Here is an 18,313-nt window from a genome sequence, read left to right on the forward strand (position 1 = left end):
AAGTGAGATATCCATTTATGTCCATATATGTGTGTCTATATGTCCATATAGACATATATACATACATATACACAACACATACTTACACAACACTGACACACATACACTTCATATACATATATATACATATGTGTGTGTGTGTGTGTGTGTGTGTGTGTGTGTGTGTGTGTGTGTATAAAGGAAAAAAGGAAATTTACTGGAATGACTTATAGGTTGCAGTCTAACTAACCCAATAATGGTCATCTGTGAATGGAAAGTCCAAAAATCTAGTAGTTGTTCAGTCTCAGGAAGCTGGGTGTTTCAGGTGGTCTTCTGAATAAGCTAGAATCCTGAAGAAGGCTCCAATGGATGTGCCAGAAAGTTGAGTGGAAGGAGGGGAAGAACAACCAACCATTCCCTGTTTCCATTGTCCTTATATAGGCTTCTAGCAGAAGGTGTGGCCCAGATTAAGAGTGTGTCTCAAAATCCGGATCAAAAGCTTTTCTCTTCCAGCCTCACGATCTGGATCACAGATGTGTCCTCCATCTGGATTATAGTTCATTCCAGATATAGTCAAATTGACAATGGAGAAAAACCATCACACTTGGTGCACTGACTTTTTTGATGGTGTAGAAGAACTTGGTGCAGACGATTATTATGGGTGTATGTTGCTGTAAAATTATATAAAAAATGCTTTCTTTTACCCCTTACCAGATCCAGCACCATAGTGCCCATGACATCTGTTTGATATTTTCATCTCAGTCAGCAAAGTGTCTCACCTGCTTTACTCCATCCCATATCACATTGTCATATCACAAGGCTACTCTCTGAGCCTGGCAACAATCTCCCTACCCATCTAGTTCCCAAGGCAGGTTGCCACCATGCCAGACACACACATCCCAATTCCATGTCAGCCCAGTGTCTCCAGCCACCACACGCTCTCTTGAACTCAATTAAATCACCACACGAAAGAACACACAACACAATAGCCTCTGACCCAATTGATAATATATAATTTGCTCATCTAGACATACAAAACCCTGTACACATCTATCCCTTAAGAATATTCATAACAACCTATAAATGTGCAGAAAGGAATCTTAACTTCCACCTCCATAATCTCTTGGCTGCTTCTCTCTCTTGCTCTAGTCTTCTCCCCCTCTCTAAAACTTTTCTCCTGCCCATCCTTCCTTCTCATTCAGTGACAGTCCTTGTTCTATCCTATGTCTGCCTTCACCTGTATAATGACATCACCCTATAGACATTGTCATCAACAGTAATTTGCATGAATGTCAACTCCAAATGGGTCTAGAATCACAATCGATTTGGATTAATGTAGGTGGAGAAAATAGCCAAATAATATATTTCAAAAAGTCTTTCATCTATTTTTTATCTCTGACTCTTCTAAAGTATATGTCATAGTTTCCTTTTGCTACCTAATTTAGTATTTATATGACTGCAGTTTTCTCACCTTTTCCTCAGATCTTAAGGCTAAGAACTTCTGTTCTATCCCCCCATTCTTATAAATCCTTATGCAACCTTCAGTTCAGGTAGGAGCAAGGAAAATGCCTAATAGATACTTGTCCTAACAGCATAGGGGTGAATGTAGGGGTGGATGTGGGTGAATGAAGTCACCCACAAATCAAATGACAACAGTCCCCTAAATAAACTTTCGAGAAATGTCTTCTGAGATTTCATGTCAGGAATTTAACAGTTCCCACTGATATTTTGAAACATGAGCATTTTCAACCTGGTGTTGTTCTTCTGTGACTATAACCTTACCCAACTCAGAGCCAAGGCACAGAGATGTTCATCAACTAGAAATCACTGAGCTGTGGAGATCGTGCAGTTGGTAACACACTTGCCTCACGAGTGTGATGACATGCGTTTCTATTCCAGCACTTGTACAGAAAGCTGGGCTGTAGTGTGTTCTGTAATCCTAGTGATGAGATGGGGTGGAGACAGAGGATCATTGAGTTCTCTGGTCAGCTGACCTGACCTATGTGATGAATCTCTAGGCCAAAAAGAGACACTACCTCAAATGAAAATGTCTCCTTGACATCTGAGGCTCTCTTCTTACTGACACATGCATGTGCACACACCTGCACTCACACATACAAAATTTGTGATTTGGGTCACCAGTGCCTCAGGAAAGAGGGGGCGCGGAGAGGAGAGGGAGAGAGGAGAGAAATTGTTCTCTGGTATCAATCTCTAGTGCTGAGAAGCAAAATAAATCATTGCATTCAAAAGTAAATAGTCAACAGTGAGATGAGTCTAAATGAATTGATGAAAAGACTGCTAGGATACAAGTGAGAGAAACCAGTTCTGTAGACATACTCAAATGCACACACACTCACATGTACATACTCATACACACACGTACACGTGCACACACACAGGTACACACTCACATGAGCACACATGCATACACACATGCATAAACACATCCAAACATACACACACATCCAAACGTACACTCAAACACACATGCATGTACACATGCACACACACTCACATGCACACACTCACACGTACACACTTACACACACTCACATGCACACTCACACACATGCACACACTGACATACACATGCACACCCACACACATGCACACCACATAGGCTGAGTATATTTCAAACTTTTATATTATTTGTCTGGTAACTATTAAACTTCTGTCTTCCTGGTGGACCTACAGTTACACCATTTATAAACTATCTAAATTTTCTCCGTGCTGGATCAAAGTGGTTAATCTCTCATTATCGTGTCATCTGGGAAACTGAATGTTTCCTGGGAGCCCCTGCTTTGCCTCTGCTGTCAGAAGAGCCTAGTAATCAGGAAGTAGTTTTTCTGCAGCTGTGAGGTTGTCCTATCATGAGTTCTCACATTCCAACTTTTTCCACCTTCGTCTTTAAAAACTTTCTGGGTTGCATTCATTTTTATATGTTTTAGACACAAAATATCAGAACGAGGATAAAAATTTTCATTAAATAGTTGTTAATTCAAAGAGGACTGACAGTTTTATAAAGGGCCTTTCTCTTTAATCCTCTGATAGGTCTTTCCAACACTCTTGTCTTATTTGTCTTGTTCTCCTAGTTTGCTCCCTGTTACTGTGATAAATACCGACAAAAACAGCTTTAGGAGGGAAAGGTTTATTTCAGCTGACAGTCCAGCATTGAGCCTGGAGCAGAAACAGAAGCAAAGGCAGTAAATATTACTGGCTGGTTTCCAGACTCAAAGTCAGCTTCCTGCCTTTCTTTTCTGTCCCAGGCTGACCTGCCTAGCTATGGCGCTGCCCACCGTGGGCTGGACCCATCTACATCAATTAGCAATCAGGCAAATGCCTTCCAGATATGCCCACAGGTCAATCAGATGAGATTTCTTGAGTGAGGTTCCTTCTTCCCAGATGTGCCAAGTTGACAACCAAGATGAGTCAGTGTAGGATGTTGTTATTATGCAGCAAGGCGGGTCCAGGATAAGGCGAAGTCTATCATTGGATGAAAAGGAAGGGTAGGCGGGGAAAAGTCTAGGAAAGAGCGAGGAGGAGGAGGAGGGGGAGGGGGAGGGGGAGGGGAGGGGGAGGGGGAGGGGGAGGGGGAGGAGGAGGGGGAGGAGGAGGGGGAGGGGGAGGGGGAGGGGGAGGGGGAGGGGGAGGGGGAGGAGGAGGGGGAGGAGGAGGGGGAGGAAGCGGCGGCAGGAGGAAGGTGGAGACAGAGGAGGAGGATGACTCCGATTTAGGTGGTCTAGGTCAATTTTATCTTGTCTAGGCAGGTTTTTATCTTTATTAATTGTGAATTTATTCTGTGGATGTATTGTAGATTGAGAATTTAGTGTATAAATCTAATTGTTAAACTACAAGTTTCTAGAACTTTGATCTTACCAGGGCTACAGGAGATGTGAACAAAGTCCGGATGAGACAGCCAGAGCCCACGGTTCCCTTGGATCCTTGTAGATTGGGAACATGCTGGAACCGGTTCGCCACTTTTTCAATTTTTACCGCAATAAGTCAGTACAAGGATATGTTTATATTTTGCATTTTCCTTAGTGTGTGTGTATTTAATAAACTCTCATTTGTTCTGACATGAGAGAGAGGGAAAGAGGCGGGGGGAGTCTACACCAGCTTTGTTGAAAAAAATCGGTGATTCTTTTTAATGGTGATTTAGATTCAGGAATGAGAGAGAAAATGATAAGCTTTCTTAAAACTAAGTTCAAATTAGTTTCAGTCTTATTCTTTTTAATAGAGTCTCCTTTAATCATGTCTGGCCTTGGATCTACTAAATAGCTGAGGATGACCTTGAACTCTGTGTCTTCCTGTCCCCACCTCCAATGTGTTGGGATTACAAGTGTGCAACCACCCAGTATCTGGCTTATGGTTTTGGTTTTGGTTTTTATGATGCTAGGGGTGTGGCATAGGGCTTCATGCATGCTAAGCAAATCCCCAGTTCCACTTCTAGTACATATTTCCATCTCTCCTAAAGCATGTTTCCAGAGAGGAAGCCAAAATATCAACCCTTGTATGCCCTCTTCTCAGTTCACGTAATGCTGTCTAGAACCTGCTCTGGAAATCTGGTGGTGATGGAGACTCCCACCCCTCTTCGTGTCCAGTTGTTGGGGAGGACTCAGGCAGGGAGACCTGCTTCAATTTTACAGACTGATTTTAGAAGGCACTACAAGGACTCCAGAGGCTGGCTTTCTTCGGTCCATATTCCTGACTCAGTTTTAATCTGAATCACAGGGGGGCATACATTCTCCAAAATGCCTTCGTAAGGCAGTAGCTCTAAGCAACCTAAAACACATATCATTCAAAGGGAGAGGTGTTAATTTCTGTGCCCGATTGGCTCAACAATTTTATGAACTAATTTAAAAGGAAATCCCTTAATTTTATGTCTTCTGTGTTTTACATAAAGTAAAAGAACAGAGGGAAAGCCACCGATAACTTTCATAACAAGGAAGGAGAAGGCTCTGCGATGTTTTCTGTTACCCTTTGTGGTTGTCTCTTCCCAAACCCTTTGTGCTATCTGCATGCTGTACCCTGTGTTCCTCTCTAATGTGTCTACTCTGACATCAGTGAGCAGCTGAGTCACTCCCCTGTTGTACCTCCATGGGCTGCCCCTCCACAGAGCAGTTGTTTACAGATGGGGTCATTGGACCCCATTACAATTGTATGGAAGGAAATCCCAATGCCTCTGTTGCTTCCTATCCTCATCATTCGTTCGTTCATTCATTCATTCATTCATTCATTCACTTTACATCCTGATCACCACCCCCTCTCAGTCCCCCTTCCACAGTTCCTCTCCCTCCCCTTCTCCTCTGAGAGAGTAGAGTCCTTCTCCTCCTCCCCGATATCCCCCACCCTAGCACATCAAGTCTCTGTGGGGCCTCTCCCTCAATGAGGTCAGATAAGACAGCCAAATTAGGGGAAAGGATTTCACAGATAGGCATCAGCTTTAGGGATAGTCGCTGCTCCAGTTGTTCAGGACCTACATGAAGACCGAACTGCATATCTGCTACATATATGTGGGGTCCTAGGTCCAACCTATGTATGCTCTTTGGTTAACGGTTCAGTCTCTGAGAGCTGCCAAGGGTCCAGGTAAGTTGACTCTATTGGTCTTCCTAAGGGTTCCTATGCCCTTCAGGCCCCTCGATCCTTCCTCAACTCTGCCATAAAGGCCCCCAAGCTCCATCCATTGGCTGTGGGTCTCTGCATCTGTCTATGTCAGTGGAGTCTCTCAGAGGGCAGCCATACTAGACTTCTGTCTGCAAGCATAACAGAGTATCAGTAATAGTGTCAGGGATTGGTACTTGTCCATTGGATGGGTCTCTAGTTGGATTGGCTATTGCTTGACCATTCCACAGTCTCTGCCTCATCCCCTGTCCCTACGTTTCTAGTAAACAGAATGAATTTTGGGTAAAAGGTTTTGTGGGTAGCTTGGTGTTTCTATTGCTCCAGTGAGCTTCCAGCCTGGCTATAGGAGGTGGTCTCTTCAGGTTTCATGTCCCTGCTGTTGTATCAGCTAAGGCCACCCCCATTGATTCTTGGGAGCCTTCCCTATTCCAGATCTCTGGCATGTCCTTGAGATGACCCCACCTTGACCAGTTGCAGATTTCCATTCATTCTCATAGCCATCTGGTCATCTTTCCTGATCCAGAGCCCCCTCCAATTCCCCTCCCTATCACCTCTTTCACCCAGTTCCCTCTCTCCATCTGCCTCCTATGACTATTTTATGTCCCCTTAAGTGAGATTCAAGCATCCTCTCTTGGGCCTTCTCCCTTGCTTAGCTTTGGAAGTGTGAAGTTCAGCTGAGTATCCTGCGTCTCATGGGTAGTATCCACCTATAAGTCAGTACACACCATGTCCTTTTGTGTCTGGTTTACCTCACTCAGGACGATATTTAAGTTCTAACCATTTGCCTGCAAAATTCATGATGTCATTGTTTTTAATAGCTGAATAGCATTCTATTGTGTAGATAGATGGACCACGTTTTCTATATCCACTCCTCAGTTGAGGGACATCTACATTGTTTCCAGTTTCTGGTTATAACAAATAAAGCTGCTATAATCAAAGTTGAACAAGTGTCCCTGTGGTATAGTGTGGTATCTTTTAGGTTTATGCCCAGGAGTGGGGTAGCTGTGTCTTAAGGTAGAACTATTTCCAGTTTTCTGTCCTTTATACAAAGGACCAAGAAAGAAATTAGAAAAACAACACACTTCACAATAGCCACGAATAATATAAATTAATATATATAATATAATATAAAATATCTTAGCGTAACTCTAACCAAGCAAGTGAAAGACCTGCATGACAAAAACTCGAAGTTGCTGAAGAAGGAAGTTGAGGAAGACCTCAGAAGATGGAAAGGTCTCCCATGCTCATGGATTGGTAGGATTAACATAATGAAAATGTTCATCTTACCAAAAGCAATCTACAGATTCAATGCAATTCCCACCAAAAGTCCAACACAATTCTTTCTTTACCGACCTTGAATGAGCAATTCTCAACTTCACAGGGAAAAACAAAAACAAAAAAAAAAAAAACCCAGGATAGCTACAACAACCCTGACCAATAAAAGAACTTCTGTAAGTATTACCAACCTGACCTCAAGCTCTACTATACGCAATAGTAATGAAGACTACATGGTATTGGTACAGAAACAGACAGGTTGAGCAGTAGAACTGAATTGAAGACCCGGCAATGAACCCACACACCTATGGGCACTTGATTTTTGACAAAGAGAGCCAAACCATACAATGAAAAAAAAAGAAAGCATCTTCCACAAATGGTCATGGTCTAACTGGAGGTCTTCATGTAGAAGAATGCAAAGAGATCCTTATCTATCACCCTGCATAAAACTCAAGTGCAAGTGGATCAAAGACCTCAACTTAAAACTGGATACAATCTAATAGAACAGAAGTGAAGAATAGTCTTGAACTCACTGGTACATGAGATAACTTCCTGGACAGAACACCAATGGCTCAGGCTCTAAAATCAACAATTGATAAATGGCACCTCGTGAAACTGAAAAGCTTCTGTCAGTCAAAGGACACTGTCAACAGGATAAAATGGCAGCCTACAGACTGGGAAAGGATCTCCACCAACCCTACATCTGACAGAGGGCTAATACTCAAAATTAAAAAGAACTCAAGAAGTAGGACACCAACCCCAAGTAACACAACTGAAAAATGGGCTACAGAACTAAACAGAGAGTTCTCAGCAGAAGGATTGAAAAGGCCAAGAAGCATTTAAAAAGTCCTTAGTCATGAGGGAAATACAAATCAAAGCAGCACTGGGAGTCCACCTTACACCCACCAGAATGGCTAAGATAAAACTCAAGAAATAGCACGTGCTGGCGGGGACATGGAGCAAGGGGGAAACATTCCTCCATTGCTGGTGGGAGTGCAAACTTGTACAACCACTTTGGAAATCAATTGGCGGTTTCTCAGAAAACTTGGAATAGTTCTACCTGAAGACCCAGCTATCCCATTCCTGTCCTTTTTGAAGCAAAAGGAAGCTAGATGCTAAAACAACGTTCTGGGATCCTTTCATGTACACAATCCAATGCTCGAGGAAAATTCCTAGGAACTGAGCAGCTGCTGCTTCGGTCGTTCTTCCTGGGAAACCCCACTGCAGTCTCTCTCTCTGCCGGATATGCATACTCAACATTCTACATGTTCTTTAATGTGAGTCATATGTCCTCTCTCTCCCTCCCCCTCCCCCTTTCTCTGTGTGTTCATGTGTGCGTGCGTGTGTGTGCATGTGTGTGTGTTCTTCATCTCATTTTTGCGGCTGGGTCTCACTTATTCGGGTAGGCTGGGTGGCTTACACACTCCAAGGATACTCCTCTCTCCATACAGTTCCCCAGCACCGGGGTCATGAACATACACGGTTGTGCTTGAGTTTTTATCTGAACTAAGGTTCTCATGCTTACACAGCAAATACTTTATAGACGGCTCTGTTGTCTTCCAGTCCCCAAAACCTTTATGTGTGTGTGTGTGTGTGTGTGTGTGTGTGTGTGTGTGTGTGTGTGTGCATCATTTTAAGCCGACAGGCAGGTGGTATTTCTCTACTGCAGTGCTGCAGCAGAGGCCGGAAGGCGGAGAGCCTTGTTTTCACTGAGAGGCACTGTCGTCTCTAAGCTGAATCTTTAGTGATGGTCAGGAGAGGAGCTGACGCCCATGACTCAGTGTGTTCTGTGCTGCACTCATTCACCCATCAGGGAAGACAGTTTTCTTAGTTGGTGTAGATGTGTGCTACCATTTAAAAAATTCAATTGTAAAAATAATACTTGCCAATAAGGATGGATCTTTAAAATAATTAAGAAATCGAGAAGACAAAGATCCTAACAGCTGGCGTCCTATGCCACCTTTACATTTACTATTAATATTGTCTATTAGAAAAGCACTATTTACAAACCAATTACATCTCAGTGGCATTTATATGGATACAGGATTTTCACTGATTAATTGTAAAGTGAAAATATATTTTGTCTTCCTGAGTATTAATATTGTGATTTCCTTATAGAGTTCTTGGCAACTTATACAAGCTCATAATACAATAAAAGTGTACATTTTTTAGGATTTCTGTAGGCATTTTCATAATTTGCTGATTTAAAATCCATGTAATGAAGTTTCAGCACAGTTTCTGGTTTACCCTTTCATTGTCTTCCTTAGAGGCTTTAATATTTTCAAGCTCAGTAAACCTTTTTATCTCTAGATTTTCAGTAAAAACTGATTTCACTTTCTTTTTTCACTATTTTCTCTTTGATTCTTGTGTGTATATTTCTCTTAGCTATCTAAAATATATATTTAGAATGAAAAGTAAAATGAGCCTTTGAACTGATTTTTCTCTCAAATTGCTCACTTTCTCTTCAGACAGCACTGGCTTCAGTTTCTCATAGACTGAAGCGTCTTTTATCAGGACTATATTTAATGTGTTTTATCTTCTAGGCTTTATCTTCCCAACCCCCACTGCTCATTGGTGGCTTACCAATGCAGTGTTCAGAAGCAACAGGACACGTAGGTAATCTGTTGTGATACCATTAACCACACTTTTGTCTCTGTGGTGCTTTTGTTTTCTCTTCCTTATCATTATTTTTATTACTTTTCTCTTTCTTCTTTTAGTTTTGTGTGTCTGTGTGTGTGTGTGTGTGTGTGTGCATGTGTTTGTGTGTATGAGAGAGAGAGAGAGAGAGAGACAGAGACAGAGACAGAGACAGAGACAGAGAGAGAGGGGGGAGGGAGAAAGCTATTATTTTTCTAATTTATTTTAAAAGAGCTTTGGTATGTGTTTGTGTCAGGGTTGGGGATGGATGCCACTGGAATTTTGACTAGAGTCATTTTGGACATATAGATTCATAAGAAGTTATATTCAGAATAGTCCAAAAAGAGAATGTTTACTCTTCTGGGCTAATAACCATGATATACAATGGTTCATTTTCAGAGCACAGGGAGGGCTGGGAATAACTGGCTAGGGCACCTGCTCCAATGCTTTGGACGACTTTTATTCCTCTCCAGCACACTTTGGTGTAAGCTGCGTGAGGTAATGCCTGTACTCAGGAGGGTGAGGCAGGGGGATTGTATGGGGCCAGCCTGAGCATCATAGGGGGAGCCCGTCTAATAAAAACAGTGAAGAAAGCAAAGTCTCTGCTGACACTGTCACCATCACCTTTTCATAAGCGTAAAATGATCACAGCACTTTCAACAACAAGGAAAAAGCTAAGTCTAATCACTGCTGTGGTGCCAGAGGATGGCCACGGCAGAAGACTTGGTCACTACAGTCATGGGATTGAATTCTCCCTTGTTCCTGACAGCCTCCTTCCTTCTGCTGGAAATGTCACGTAAGACCCCTTTCCAGTCCACTGAGGTTGTGATCAGACACCCGATTGACTTGGTTAAGTCTTTATTGATTTTGAGACGGAATCTCATAGAGTTCAGGATAGTGCTCAATTCACTGTGAGGTAGAGGATGACCACACATCTCGGATCCTCCCGCCTCCACTTCCCAAGTGCTGGAACTGCCCTCTCTAAAGCATGTTAGAAGCATGTTAGGCAAGCAGTCTACCAACTGAAGCACACCCCAAGCTTCTGTTTGGACTGTCAGTCACTCTGGCCACTCTTTTCTGTTTTTTGACATTCAAAGGTTTTTAATTCACTCAAGTGTTAACATCAGATTTGTCAGGTTCTTCACAAATATTCATAGATTACAACTAAATCTGTGACCCAGTCTGGACTTGAACCTATGGCTATGATCTCACGGGGAATGTGGAGGCCAACAAGTCACATGTAACTTCTATATGGTCCTGGGGAAACCAAACATTCCAGGTAGATACACACTGCACATGGACACTGGACCTCCAACAGGGGACTATGCTGAAGTTACTCAAACCTAGACATAACCTCTCAAAAAGTATTTACTAGACAGAAGTGCCTGCCCAGCACTGATGAGCTTCCAGGGGCTGAGGCCCTAATACAGATAAAACTTTATCAAGTTGCATCTGGTTAATAGGCCTCAAAGCCACACGTCAATCTTCAGCAGGTGCCTGTGCAGATCTGCTTTCCTCAACCAACGAGTTACTTGGAATCACTGATCGATTCAAGTGCAACCCACAGCTCGAGAGAGCAGCGTCTTAAAAAGCCACTTCCTCCTCTTTAACTCCGGGTCTCCTGATCACTGGTCAGCTGCTCATCTCTGCACCACAGCTCCTCGCCTATGTTTCCATCCCTCCCTACACTGATGTCCTGAGTCCGGGAGTTTAAGTTTTGTGCAGTTGCAATGGCATGAGTTCCATGTGGTTGCAATGCATGTGAATATCAAGGTAAACTCAGAGCATGTCTACTACAGAAACTCGTGTCTGCATACAAGAAACCCAGTATACACGACAAATGTGTCTATAAGGAAAATATTGGCACAAAAACCTCTAGAAATTTTCAGATATTTCAAACATTCCAAACATACCAGATCCCAAAGAATCTGGCATAACTCAGCAACACCAAAACCAGGCTGTGCGTACGCCGTATGGGTTTCGTAGACAGTGATTTCCTCTCTGATTTCAGAATGACATATGTGGATTATTTGCTCCAACACCTGCGTTTCGCTACCAATAAACACGCACAGTTTCCAAAATAACGTTCAGCTTTGGAAAACATTGCTTTAAAGCATGCAGCAAGCTGGTAGGTGACTTTGTCACCAGACCGGAAATGTCACCGATGAACCTGGGCTTTCCCAAGTGGAAGGGTCTGATGCTGAACAGAAACTTCAGCGTCTACCTGTGGAAAACATTTACATGTCAGCACAACTGACTTCAGGTGTGGGTGGGGCTGGTAATTCTTTGCATGGCATTCCTGTCTGGTACAAACTCTTCCCCGAGTGACAGCTGAGGGACAGGAAGTTCTTAGCATCTTGTTGCTGTTTTTAAGTGTGGTAAAGGGAGTTAGGGCTGGGGGGTTCAGACCAGTGGTAGAGCACTTGCCAGCTCCTCGGAGGCACTAGGTTCAATGCCAAACACTGCAAAAAGGATGATGATGAGGGGGGGAGAAGGAAGAGGAGGAGGGAGAGGAGGGGGAGGAGGGAGAAGAAGAGGGGAGGATGAGGAGGAAGGGAATGAAGAGGAGAAAGAAGAGGAGTAGTAGTAATAGGAAAATAAAGAGCAGGAGGAGGAAGAGGAGGAAGAGGAGGAGGAGGAAGAGGAGGAAGAGGAGGAGGAAGAAGAGGAGGAAGAGGAGGAGGAGGAAGAAGAGGAGGAGGAGGATTTGTCATTATTATGACCTGAAACGTCAAATTACCCATGTGCTTGATTACAGACATTTTCCAAAGCTCTCAGTACAAATGGCTGCCCCATGCTCACCTTACTAAAGGCCCTCCCTGCACATGCTACGTCAGTTACCTTGTCTGTGGACACAGCCCCAGATGCTAAGATCTACTTACCTTCTACTGCAGCATCAGCTCTGTTTTTCTCAGCTTTCCTGGCTCCCCATCTCTAGAAGGTGTGAGTTGCCCGTAGATTGTGGACAAGACTCATCTACAATCGCCTTGGCTTGGCCCAGACAGAGCTTTTCCTAGATCACTCCTCATGCGTTCTGCCCGACATCCTTGTAACACCAGGGAAGAGGACATTGCAGGTGGCTGCCTCAGAGGTGACCACTGCTTTGAAAAGAAACTCAATAGTGTGTACTTGTAGTGTCAACCAGGACCAAACATATCGCATTATGGTCCTACCCTTTGGCTTTTTGTAATAAAACCATGAAATGAATTAAAACAAGGGGGACACAATTCCACTGTCCTTCAAGTTGGCTTCTGTACATTCCTCTTAGAGCCACCCGTTAAAGTGGATTTCTCATACTTTTACTACCTTCTGTCCTGCCTCATTTCTAACCGAATGTACTAACATATGTTAACAGAGTCGACGATTAGGGAATAGAAGATGCCATCCCCTTCTGCTCAAAATCCTGCCATGATTTCCTTTGTCTCTCTCAGACTAAAAAAATCCAGTTCTTTACAATAAGGTTGCCATCTTTCTATAGCATTTATTGTGCCATTCCCTCCTCCTCCCTTTCTTGCTTTTTTTTTTTAAATGTAAATGTTGCAGTTGGGGATTTTGTATGTATTTTCAGTTTCAACCCACCTAAAATACTTCTTAATTCCCCTTTTGATTTCTTCTTTTATTTATGGCTTCTTTAGAAGTATGTCATCTCCTTTCTAAATGACTAGGAATTATTTATATCACCTGTTATTATTTATTTTTCATCACTTAAGTCGATACTAATTTAATCCACTGGTGACCAGTAGCACACGGTGCACAGTGTGAGCCTTTCTAGACTTTTAAAGCAATAATAACATTTTAAAGGTTGATTTTTATGTATGTATGTGCATGTGTGTGTGCATGGGTGTGTGTGTATATGTGACTGTGTGTGACTGTGTGCGTGTGTGTGTGAGTGCATGAGTGCGTGTGTACGTGTGTGTGTGCGTGTGTGCGTGTGTGCGTGTGTGTGGGACTGTATGCCATGGATACATGGGGATCTGCAGAGGCTGGACGAGGATACCAGACCTCTTGGAGCTGGAGTCACAGGCAACTGTAAACCACACATCACGGGTGCTGGAAGAGCAGCAAATGCTCTGAGCTGCTGAGCCATCTCTCTGCCCCTGACTGTATTTTTTGGAAGTTTTTTTTTTTTTTTGCTTCATTTATTGTCCCTTCTGACAACAATGTTCTATCTTTAGCTCTCCTCAGCACCTCTGAGTTTCCATTTCATGTCATTGTCTCTGTGGGGGTATTTCTCTCTCTCTCTCTCTCTCTCTCTCTCTCTCTCTTTCTCTCTCTCTTTCTCTCTCTCTCTTTTCTCTCTCTCTTTCTCTTTCTCTCTCTCTTCTCTCTCTCTCTTTCTCTTTCTTTCTCTCTTCTCTCTCTCTCTCTCTCTCTCTCTCACACACACACACACACACACACACACACACACTAGTACAACACCAGACACACCTACTGTCCTTCAGGCTCCATTCTCTCAGTTGTACCTATTACTCCTGTGTGATCTTTCCTTTACTAGGGCATACATTTCACAAAGCATGAACCATTGTTAATTTTGCTCATTCAAATATCCCCAGCACCTAAGGTAGTAGTATCAAGAAGTAGTCACAATAGATGTTCTGTGAATAGCTGTTCAATTAATATTATTTACAAAATAACTCGTGAGTTAAATACTGACAATTATATTGTCATCATTTAACCAACATGCTAGCAACTAACAGCAAATAAAATGTAAAGTCAAGATTCTATTCACAGTCTGCTTCATGTAACCCCTTTACTGGTTTTAGGTGTTTCGGGCTGGTGGATATGCTAGCGTCTAAGACGGAGGAGCACCACACTGGCTGTGAAAAGATTAGTGCGGACTGGGCCTCATGCTGTGTGATACAGCAGTCAGGGGGAGAAACCGAAAGTGGGAGAGTCGTGTGCCATGTAAATGTTCAGACTAACAGGGAGGCACAGCATAGCTTAGAAGAGGGAGTTGTACGATCAAGTTTGCAAACTAAGATGCTACAATGGACACATTTGTTCTTGTCCAGTTAGTATTTGTTGACCCTCTCCTTTGGATAAAAGACTGTTCTCCCTGCTAGGGTATAACAGACAGTAAAATGTATTCATAGAGTGTAATGCCCAGTGGAGAAGATGAACAATACACAAGCAATCAAATACAAATGCATTATAATCTAAGCAGTAAATGTTTTGAGGGAGAATAAAGAAGGGTACAGAGAGGGGGTTGGGGTGTGTACTTTACACAAAGAGGTCAGGTTAATGATTCTTATGGGAATTATATTTGAGCAGAGACATCAACAAAAACATAAAGAAAAACCACATGAAGCCAATTACTGGAAGTTCTAAGAAGACTGGCAAAGACCATACACACAATGCTATAGGACAGATATGAACTTTGTGTGCTACAGGAAAATGAAAGGGCTGAACACGCGCATTAGGAAAGTGATGGGTGCAGGACATCTTTGCAGGACAACTCCAGTAGACTTGTGGAAAGTGTGCTGTTGTGGCACAAAGAAGAAAGCAGTAAAACCAGTTAAGAGACCATGCAATGGGGCTGGAGAGCTGGCTCAGTGGTTAAGAGCACTGACTGCTCTTCCAGAGGTCCTGAGTTCAATTCCCAGCAACCACATGGCGGCTCACAACCTGTAATGAGATCTGATGCCCATTAAATAAGGAAATAAAGTAAGAAATCTTTAAGACACACACACACACACACACAACACACACACACACACACACAGAGAGAGAGAGAGAGAGAGAGAGAGAGAGAGAGAGAGAGAGAACAATATAAAGAATAAGAGGGTGCTAGAGGGTGTGTCCACAGTAAGTGTGGTGAGACATGGGCTTGGTAGCGATGACCATTGTGGTGTGCCCTTGAGCATGACCCTTGTGGTGTGCCCTTGAGCATGACCTGGCCATTGTTGCACTATCAGCAATTGTGACTACCCACAAGGGACCTGTGTCAGGTTCCACTTTCCATCATAGAGTAGGGAAGGGTTTACAAGACCCCACCTTTCCCCAAGAGAGATTTTTTTTCTTCAGTGAGATAGCTAGCTATATACATGAGTTGCACATTTTCTTGTAAGCAACCCTCCCTCCCTCCCCCTCCCTCCTTCCCTCTCTCTCCCTCCTTCTCTCTCTCTCTCTCTCTCTCTCTCTCTCTCTCGTGTGTGTGTGTGTGTGTGTGTGTGTGTGTGTGTGTGTGTGTGTGTGTGTTTAAATAAGCAGGTACTTACCATGGTGGTTTTCAGGGACTTGGTGTCAAAGAGTGGTGCCAGACTTGTGGATGCTCTGAACTCCACTGGCATCATCTAGCTCAGTCTGCTTCTCCCTGCAGTACATCAACAACACCCAGTGACTAGCTAGACAGTAAAAAAGTTGCCATTTCTGTACAGAGGTGATGTCTTGCTTTGGATGTTTCTTCTACTTATTTGCTTGTTCTGGTTTCATTTCTGTTGCTGTGACAAAAAACCCTGGCAAAAATCAGGAGAGAAGAAGGGGTCTATTATAGCTCACAATTCCAGGTTAGCATCCATAATTAGAGAGACAGCATGGGGGCAGGAGACTGAGACTGCAGATGACGTGACATCTATAGTCAAATCTCAGTTTCTCCACCCTTTAAGAACCTCTGCCTAGGGAATGGTGCTGCTCACAGTGGGCTTAATTAAGATCACTTAATTAAGAAAATCCCCACAGATATGTCCACAGGCCAATCCAATATTGATAATCCCCCATTGAGACTGCCTTTCCAGTGAGTCTAGGATGTGTCCACTAGACAAAACTAACCTTCACCCAGGCACTGAACTGACTTACATCTAGCTGTCCTCTCCTTCCTCCTCCTCTTCTTCCTTCTCCTCAGATCTGTCTTTCTATCACTCATTAAGGCAGAGAAAAGCAGAGCATCCACAGATCTGAAGCCACATCTTCACTGGTGTAGATGTTAATGATGCTTCTGTAGTTATACAAAATCTGGCTGTGACCTTGGGCGACATGATTGCTTAATTTCTTTAAAGGCCAACCTTAGTTGCCCTAAACCTCATCTGCAGCTTTTAGCTACAGCCTCTCGTTTTCTATTTTAAAACTTGAATTCAATTTAAGACATAGATTAATGAGTACATTGAAGTATACTTCTCATGCAAGGCTTCCTGAGGTCATAAGCTTACTGTGTGCACAACTGTGCTAAAGATAATTACCTTGAGTATAAGCCTAGAGAAAAAAATATCATAGCCTTCTGTATTGGTTACAATGACTAGATCAGTCAATATATGTAAAGCTCTCAAACCAATGTTAAACACCCGGTTCACATAAACAAAGATGCTTACGTAGCAGTATACTTTCCAGTTCACAGAGCTAGCTTTGAATAGTTTCACTGAAAAATATGTGCAGTTAAACTGGAGAAGGGAACAATGTCTACAATAATATTCAAGGTGTGATTGTTAAGAACGTATCTTAGGACATTATAATTATATATTTGTTTTATTTCCCCCCACGACCTGTGATGGCATTACACTGTGGGGATCACTCCCCAGGATGACATTGTACTGTGGGACCACTCTCCATGACAGCATTGCATTGTGAGACCACTCTCCATGACAGCATTGCATTGTGGGACCATTCTCCATGACTGCATTTCACTGTGGGACCATTCTCCATGACTGCATTTCACTGTGGGACCACTCCCAATGACTGCACTGCACTGTGGGACCACTCCCATAATGGCATTGCACTGTGGGGATGTAGTCGGCTACTTTCCAGTATTCAAACCTGATTCTTTGAAACATTCTCTCACTTCGTATTGTAGGGGATGTGAGCCGAAAGTGCAGTCACTTGACACTTTGACAAAATACCCAGTGGTTTACTCATTCTGGGCTGCTATTTTTTGCTGTCACTTCAGATGGGAGTTTTCGCTATCCACTTGTCTTAAGGAAACACAGAGCAAACAGCACTTGCTCTTCTTGAAGACGTTGCACTTCTTCCCACGTCGACGCTGCTCATTTTTCATCCGCTCAGATTCCATTTTCCGGTGGAAATATTTACAAAATTCGACAACGATATAGGTTTTTTTTTTTTTTTCGTGTCTGGAAGTAGACACGGTAGCTTTGCAGTGACAAACAGCTTTTCTCTCAGGATTTTAACATCGAGGTGCTTTGGTGCATTTATTAACGTATTGATTTTTTTGGGTTGTGGAGTGTGCTACCCCCAATGCTTGTAAATAAATTGTAGCTCGTGTTACAGAAGCCTGCCAACAACCAGTGGGAGAAGGCGCTGTCTCCATCTGAACCCATCTTAACTCTAAACCAGCGATGCCTGGGCTGCCTGACCCCGCACACCCACCTCCATCCACACCAAATGCTACAGCAACTATTTACTGAGACTCAGAGCTCAGTACAATCTCCCCAGCACTCTCCAGTGACATTCTACCGTGACAGTCAGTACCTTTCGCATCCTCCCCTCCCGCTCAGCTGTCCAGGAGTCCTTCTTTCCCGAAGACACTTGGACCGCGTGCTTTTTAAGTCTTGGCTAAGTTCTCCTGACTTCCGGTGGGCTTGCAGACTCCTCAGTATGTGGAGCTTCCCTCTGTTTTTTTTTTTTTCTGGATCTACTCTAGTGACCCTTCAGGAACTTAGATTCTAGGTGGCTCATTCAGGTCTGAAGAGTTGTTCTCCTCCGGGCTGCTACAGCTTTGGACTCACCCTCCAGGTGGTTGCTGGACTCCAGTTAACAGAAACCACAGTCTATTTGCCACAGAAGCATTCACTGACTAAGCCTACGTTTAGAACAATGAGACGCTCAAATAAATATGGATGCCGCTAGG

General features: G+C 43.2%; 1 non-coding gene across 50 annotated transcripts in view; it reads right to left on the reverse strand.

Annotated features, from left to right (window-relative positions):
- LOC134479596 (uncharacterized) overlaps nt 1-18,313 on the reverse strand; it is a 107,550-nt gene that overhangs the window by 62,526 nt on the left and 26,711 nt on the right. For 17 of the 50 annotated variants that reach the window (XR_015625385.1, XR_015625391.1, XR_015625393.1 and 14 more), the window contains one exon: nt 15,735-15,829. This is a non-coding gene — a transcript (uncharacterized LOC134479596). Of the gene's footprint in view, nt 1-1,761; nt 1,919-9,242; nt 11,976-12,395; nt 12,615-15,734; nt 15,972-18,313 lie in introns of those variants that run through there. The other 33 variants (XR_015625382.1, XR_015625356.1, XR_015625375.1 and 30 more) reach the window with 13 other exon arrangements.

This window comes from Rattus norvegicus, chromosome 7 (assembly GCF_021556685.1).
Source record: "Rattus norvegicus strain SHRSP/BbbUtx chromosome 7, alternate assembly SHRSP_T2T, whole genome shotgun sequence".
NCBI classification, from domain to species: Eukaryota; Metazoa; Chordata; class Mammalia; order Rodentia; family Muridae; genus Rattus; species Rattus norvegicus.